Consider the following 6,994-nt stretch of genomic DNA (forward strand, 5'->3'; position numbering starts at 1 on the left):
TTACTCCTTTACTAGGCAACCCCAAATGATCACACACTTCTAAGAACTAGGTGAACACTTCCTGAATCCCAGTGAAACCGACAGTCCCTAATTCTTGAATGATCCCACACTCAAATCTTGAAGTCCAAAAGATAGATGCTCCAACTAACATCTCAGCAACGAGCTACTTCCCTTGGCGTTTTCCTCCGCTAACCAATAATGGTTACTGAACCACGGAATCCTGACAATGGTGAACAACCATCCTGTGGGACTCTGTCCGCAGACCTCCCACATAATACCCTTCTTCCCAAAGTGTTCCAACAATCCTCCCGCTCTCGACTTTAGAAATCATATCATTCAGGGCCTCGCACCTTGACTCACTTACCAGCTCAATCATCCACAGCTGAACTGCAGTAGCTGAAACAACCCTTGCCCTAAAACGGGCTACAACTACTCCCAAGACATAGTCTACAATCCCGAAGGTGCGATAGATCGCAAAGTCAATCCTTACCGCCTGATACAAGAGATCCAAGGCGAACTGGACCTCCAAATACTTATGCCACATCGACCCACCCGCGCTTACCAGCGCTGAACTACCGTCGCCAATCCCGGCGAACAACTGACCCCGAGCTGGAATACAACCTGATCTTGGGTCAATAACCTGCTCAATCCTTCGAGCTCGTAAACTGAAAGAGTACAATCCTTGCCCTGGAAAAACGACGTTCCAATCCATCAATTAACTATTCTACTTCCAGTTGCAAAACCCCAACTGAACATAATCATCACTCCTTTCCGGAGTCCCCGCGACTCACATTCCGGCCTCGAGCAAACCCCCGAAGCCTCAAATCTAGAAACTCACGTGCTAGACTCTCCCGCTTAACCTGCGGAATGTAACAAGTACAGAACATCTCCCTGATCCCAAGTAACTGCAGCCCTTTGCTTATTAGAATATGTCCCAGTAACAAGTCCCGGTACTGGAAAGCTCGACCAATTCCTACCCCTGCCGTCGTTACAGCTGTTGAAGCTGCTGCGGCAGCTGTCCAAATAATGGTTGCATGGCGCTTGACAAATACCCAACCATGGCGGTCTTAATAGACCGAAACATCCCCGGAAACTGTCCCCAGACAAACTCGATCACCTCCTCCCGGATGATCTCACTGACACGGTCATTTGACAATGTTGGTCTATCATGGCTGCCAGCTCTCGATCCTAACCTGGATCCGATCTCAAGACGTCTCGTAACCATCATTCTGGTAAAACACCAGAAGGGTCACTGATAACCCATATAGAGATAGGGAACCAACTCCTAACCCAACCCTTGGGGTTGTGAATTCCTTGCTATGCATACGGGTCCTGTGCTTTCAGTAGTATGGGCCCCTACTACCTTCCACACCTACCCATATTTGTCTCAAGTATCACCACAACACCCTAACAATATACACAACATGGTGAAAGCTCAATCCTCACTCCTAGAGGAATGCTAAATATCTCATAACTAGCCTCCCGGCCTCACACAACCCACCCATCAATGAAACTTCCACCAACCCTGCAGCACTAGTGTATGCTAGCCATACATAACGTTGGACCTTATAGACTTTCGAATATCCAATCCTACCCTAAGCTCCCAATCAAACAAGAACAGAACATAAGGCCAGATCACACATTCTCAGGCTATAAGATCTTAATTATGTATAACTGTGATGCATACACTAAGCAACTACAGTAATGATGTCAATCTCATATAAAGGAAACCCTAGGCTAGCAGGCATCATGTAATCAGGCAATTCTATCATGCAATTCCTGAAGATCCTTAGCCTAGCACTAGCATGTTGTTCTAACATATCACATAATCACATTTTGTATAATATTTTGGGGTCTACTTACTGGCTTCGGCTGATCGTACACCCTACATCCTCCTTTACTTATTTTGAAAACCTTTTTGAAAAATCATTTTGAAAATCCTTTCCTTGATTTGAGACTGGAGTTACACGAGTGTTCCTCCAATTCACTCAAACCAAGGCTCTGATACCAACTTGTAACACAAAAAATTCAAGCCAATTTAAAACTTTTTAAACAACCCAAAAACCATTAGTTATTACAACTTGTTTTCAAAATGTATAATATCAGAGTATCCCAGGAACATAGTCATAAAAAGTTAGGAGTTGTACGATCACGCCTTTGCCCTGCCACGATCCCCTGATGCACCTGAAACAATAAACTGAAACTGTAAGCCCGAAAGCTTAGTGAGTTACCCCCAAAATACCGATACACATACAGTCCACATAACCATGTCACATAATGACATATCATAACAAACTGAACAGAACAGCACATAACGGGTCCACAGCTTTACAGACTGGAATACCCCTGAGCCCACAGTATGAGTCTGGAATGCCTACCGGGCCCTCAGCTCACATCTGGATTGCCACCGAGCCCTCAGTACGAGTCTGGAATGCCTACCGGGCCCTCAGCTCGTATCTGGAATGCTCCCAAGTCCTCAGTATGAGTCTGGAATGCCTACCGGGCCCTCAGCTCATATCTGGAATACTCTAGGGTTTGTTGGCTACCGCACGGAGCAGTACAACCTCAACCCATCCCACATAACATATCAACATGTAACAGATAATGCACATACAGGCAATCAATCAGTATCACAGGTAGTCCTACAGACCTACCCTCTAGCGTATCAAACTAGCATGCATAACTAACTCATACTCAACATAATACAGCTACTAGGATATCATATCCAATGGGCCGGCCTTGGTGCCTTAGACCCCTTAGTATAATGAGGATAACTCACCTGGCATTGCTGAATTCCCGCAGATAAAACTCCAGCTGCTGGTTGACAGGTTCCCGAACTGTCAACATCAAACAATACCCAATTAATAATTGGGTTCCAAGCCCAAGGTCCAACTCACACTACAAGAGCCCAAAAGTAAAATAATGGGTCAAATCCCAACGTATGGCCCAATTTTCCAAATTGGGCCCAGACCCCTACATGGTCTTTCCTTAAGGCCCATTCAGTTATTCTAATCCAATTCACATGGCCCATTATCACATAGTCATAAAGGCTCAATTATGGCCCATCTATGGCCTAATTTTCCAAATTAGGCCCAAGTCCTCACATGGGCCTTATCCTAAAGCCCATCTAATTACTTTGGTCCATTAACTTGTCCTTGGATGGTCCATCAATAGTCTAACCACCAAAACCCTATAGGAAGGCCCAACTCAAGGCCCAAGTGAAATTAGGGTTTCACATAAAATGACAACTAGGGTTAAGTGTTTCTCACTTAACCCATTAAGGACTTAATCCATTAAGTCCCTCACTTTACTAAATAAGTCATATGGTGTGATTGGGCTTAATATACAATTCCTTTCCAATCGCCCAAATGTGGGTCCCGATAAGTCCAAGCCCATAATCCCAAAATTAGGATTTTCACATGAAATGATGATTAGGGTTAAGTGTTTCTTACTTAACCCAAAGGACTTAATCCAATAATGACTTAATCCAATAAGGACTTAATCCATTAAGTCCATTATTGCCTTAGATTAATTTTCCAATGATTATTATTTAATATCTCAAGTTATTAAATAATTCCCGCGTGTCCCGGTTAATTCCCCAAATTAGGGTTTTATGCTCTTAGGGTTTCCCAATCCCTAATTAGGGTTTTCCCAATCCAATACTAGCCCATTAGTCCATTGGTTGGGCTTTTAGGTCACATTGGGCCTTATAGGCCCATTAGGGTTTCATTGGGCCCACTAGGGCTTCTTTGGGCCCATTAGGGTTTTCCTTGATTCCACATTGTCCAAATATCCCCCGAACGGGGTCCAAACGCAATCAAAACACACCGCCACTCGACACGGCGGCCGGTGGTGGTTTGGAGTTTCTCTATTATTATTCTGGCACCGAATATAGTTTACAATACCAAATCCAACACACTAAGCCACACACACATACTAATTAAACACGCACACACGCACACAGCCGCCCTATGGCAGCAGGTGGTGGTCGGAAGTGCTAGCCACCACCTCACGGTGGTGGTTTCACACCAGATTCCGTCCAAGAGTTTCCCACACACAAACCCTACATTATACACATCCCTTTGCTCGGAAGAATGAACTCAACACCCACCTATGGTGGGTGACGATGGCAGCAGTACCGGAAAACAACAACAACAACAGCGGCTCTTGGCGGCGGGTGGCGTCGAATAAGGCTGAAGCACTCCACCGGCGAAGCAGAAAACAGACTTCATGATAGCGACATAGTGACGCTACTGGTGGCTATTAACCTCAATAAGGCAACTGGAGAATTAGGAGGAGAAGAAGAGCACGGGATGGCGGCGGTTATTCTCCACCTGGACAGCAGCAACGGGAACGGCGACATCTCTCTTCAACGGAACCGAGCAGCAGCAGCAACCGAGAAATGCAACGAGGAGTGCGACGGAGCACCAGCATACGACCGGAGAAGGAGGTCTGGTCTTCCCAACCACGAACGACAGCAGTTTCCGCCACGATTGTCGTCGTCGGTAAGGAGATAGCGGCAAGGGACGTCTCCGCCGGCAGCAACGGTCCACCGGTGACCTTGGGTTGATCGGAACAGGAAGGAACGAAGTGGTGGCGGCCGAGAGATGAAGGAAAGAGATGGCGGCTGCAATATGAGGGGTTAGGTTTAGGGTTTGTAAAGGTGACGGGTTCATATACCCGATCCCTTCAAACTTCAATCCATAACAACACCTTTGGTCCCTCATTCACCCTTTTCTTTCAATTTCGATCCGAAATTTACCCTTTAAACCCCTGATCCGTAATTCCTTTTCATAAGAAGTCCATCAGTTACAAAATAACCCCTCCTCAACAAATTATTCTCAATTAAGATCCATGAATTACCATTTCTACCCCAGCTTCAAGAATCCATCTCATAATAAGTCCGATATTTACTCTTTAACCCCCGGAAATAAAAAAATATCATTTGGCACACCGAGATCAACGCTCCACTACTTATTATCTGATTTTGGGCTATAATAATAATGCAAATTACTTCTCGGTTTTTATTATTTAATTATCTTATTTTAAACAGGATGTTACACGACGCCTTAGTGATAGGGGCCGTACCCAGCACTAGATCAATCCTGAACTCTACCTGCCTCTCCGGAGGCACTCCAGGTAACTCCTCTGGAAACACATCAGCAAACTCCCTAACCACTGGAACCTCTGAAACTGAAGTATGATCCTCAATTCGCGTATCTATCACATACGCTAGATAACCGGCACACCCGTGCTGAATGAACTGCTGAGTCCTGGCGGCTGAACAAAACCCTGCTCCCACTCTGGTGCCCTCACCATACACTACCAGTTCTCCCCCACTTAGGGTTCGAACTACCACTCGCTGCCCCTCACAGTCGATCATGGCGCCAAACCGGCTGAGCTATTCCATCCCTACGATCACACATACTTCCCCCATGGGAATAGGAATCAAATCTATCGGGAATGATACCCCGAAAATCTCCAGCTCGCATCCCCGGTAAACCAAAGAAGCAGAAATCTCGTGCTCGTTGGCGATCGAAACTCGCAACGGACACTCAAGCTCATCTATCGACACACTGAACTCTCTACTGAAAGTCTGAGATACAAACGACCGACTCGCCCCCGAGTCGAATAAAACCAAAGCAGGCAAAGAGTTTACTAAAAACGTACCTAAACACAGGTACCACCGATAAGCATAACACATATACAATAACTGAAACAGAAAATAGAAACATACCAACAACCACATCCGGTGCTGCCTTAGCCTCCTCGGTAGTGAGCTGGAAGGCGCGCCCCTGAGCCTTCGAAGGCTCCACCTTGACCGGCCTCCCATCCCCAATCCTCAAAGTAGTCGGTATGGATCCCTACGTCGGCTTGGCGGCGAGCTGCGGGCAGTTGGTCTTCACGTGACCAACCTGATGACACTGGTAACAAATCCTCATATCTGCTGGAGGGGCAGACTGGCGACAGTCCCTGGCATAGTGCCCCTCCTTGCCACATTTGTGGCAACCACCTCCTGCTCGAAAAACCCCAGAATGACCCCTGCCACACTTTCTACAAGTGCGGCTCTGCTGACCCCCGGTCCGAGTATTAGCAGTCTTGGACCGCTTAGGTGCTGGCTGAGACTGTACCGGAACCTGATGTTGCTCCTTCAACTGCAGCTCTAACTCCAACTCACGCCGCCTCGCGGCTTCCTGAAGATCCAAGAGAGTCTCACAATGTTGCGTAGCAACAAACTGTCGAATATCAGTCTTGAGCATACTCAGATAACGAGTCATCTGAGACTGCTCTGAAGCAAACTTCGGGCAAAACATAGCCCTCTCCGTGAACATACAAGTGATCTCCATCATTGACTCCTCATCCTGCCTCAATGTCAAAAACTCCTGAGCAAGCCGCTCCCGCTCAACGCGTGGAACGTAGCGGGTGCGGAACATATCCCGGAACTGCTCCCAAGCAACAGCGGCTCGCTGATCATCAATGTACCACCCTGTCGTCAATCTCCACCAGTCCTTTGCCCCAAGCATCAGCAGGTTCAGGGCACACCTGACCTTCTGGTCAGCAGGACATGAACACGTGAAGAAACAGCCCTCCACGTCAGATAACCACCTTATAGCCCTGATCGCATCCGGTGTACCATCAAATGTCGGGGGCTTTGTGTTATCGAAGTCCCGGTACTGGAAAGCCCTGCCGGCTCCTCCTCCAACCCTTGCCGCGGTTACAGCCGAAGTGGCTGCAGCAGCAGCTGTCTCTACTAGAGCTGCATATCGCTCATCAAAGTACTCAACCATAGCGGTCTTAATCGACCCAAACATCTCTGGCAACTGCGCTCGGAACACCGCAACAATCTCATCATGCAGAATCTCCCGGATCCTGGCATCCAACTCCTCTGTCCTTATCTGTACCACGGGCTCAGGTGCTACCAGCACCTCCGACCCTCCGTCTCCCGATCCTGATCCTGATCCGGATCCAGTAGTAAAACGTCTCGTCACCACCA

The sequence above is a fragment of the Lactuca virosa genome, chromosome 4 (assembly GCF_052849685.1).
Source record: "Lactuca virosa cultivar CGN04683 chromosome 4, Lactuca_virosa_CGN04683_v6, whole genome shotgun sequence".
In the NCBI taxonomy this organism is placed as follows: domain Eukaryota; kingdom Viridiplantae; phylum Streptophyta; class Magnoliopsida; order Asterales; family Asteraceae; genus Lactuca; species Lactuca virosa.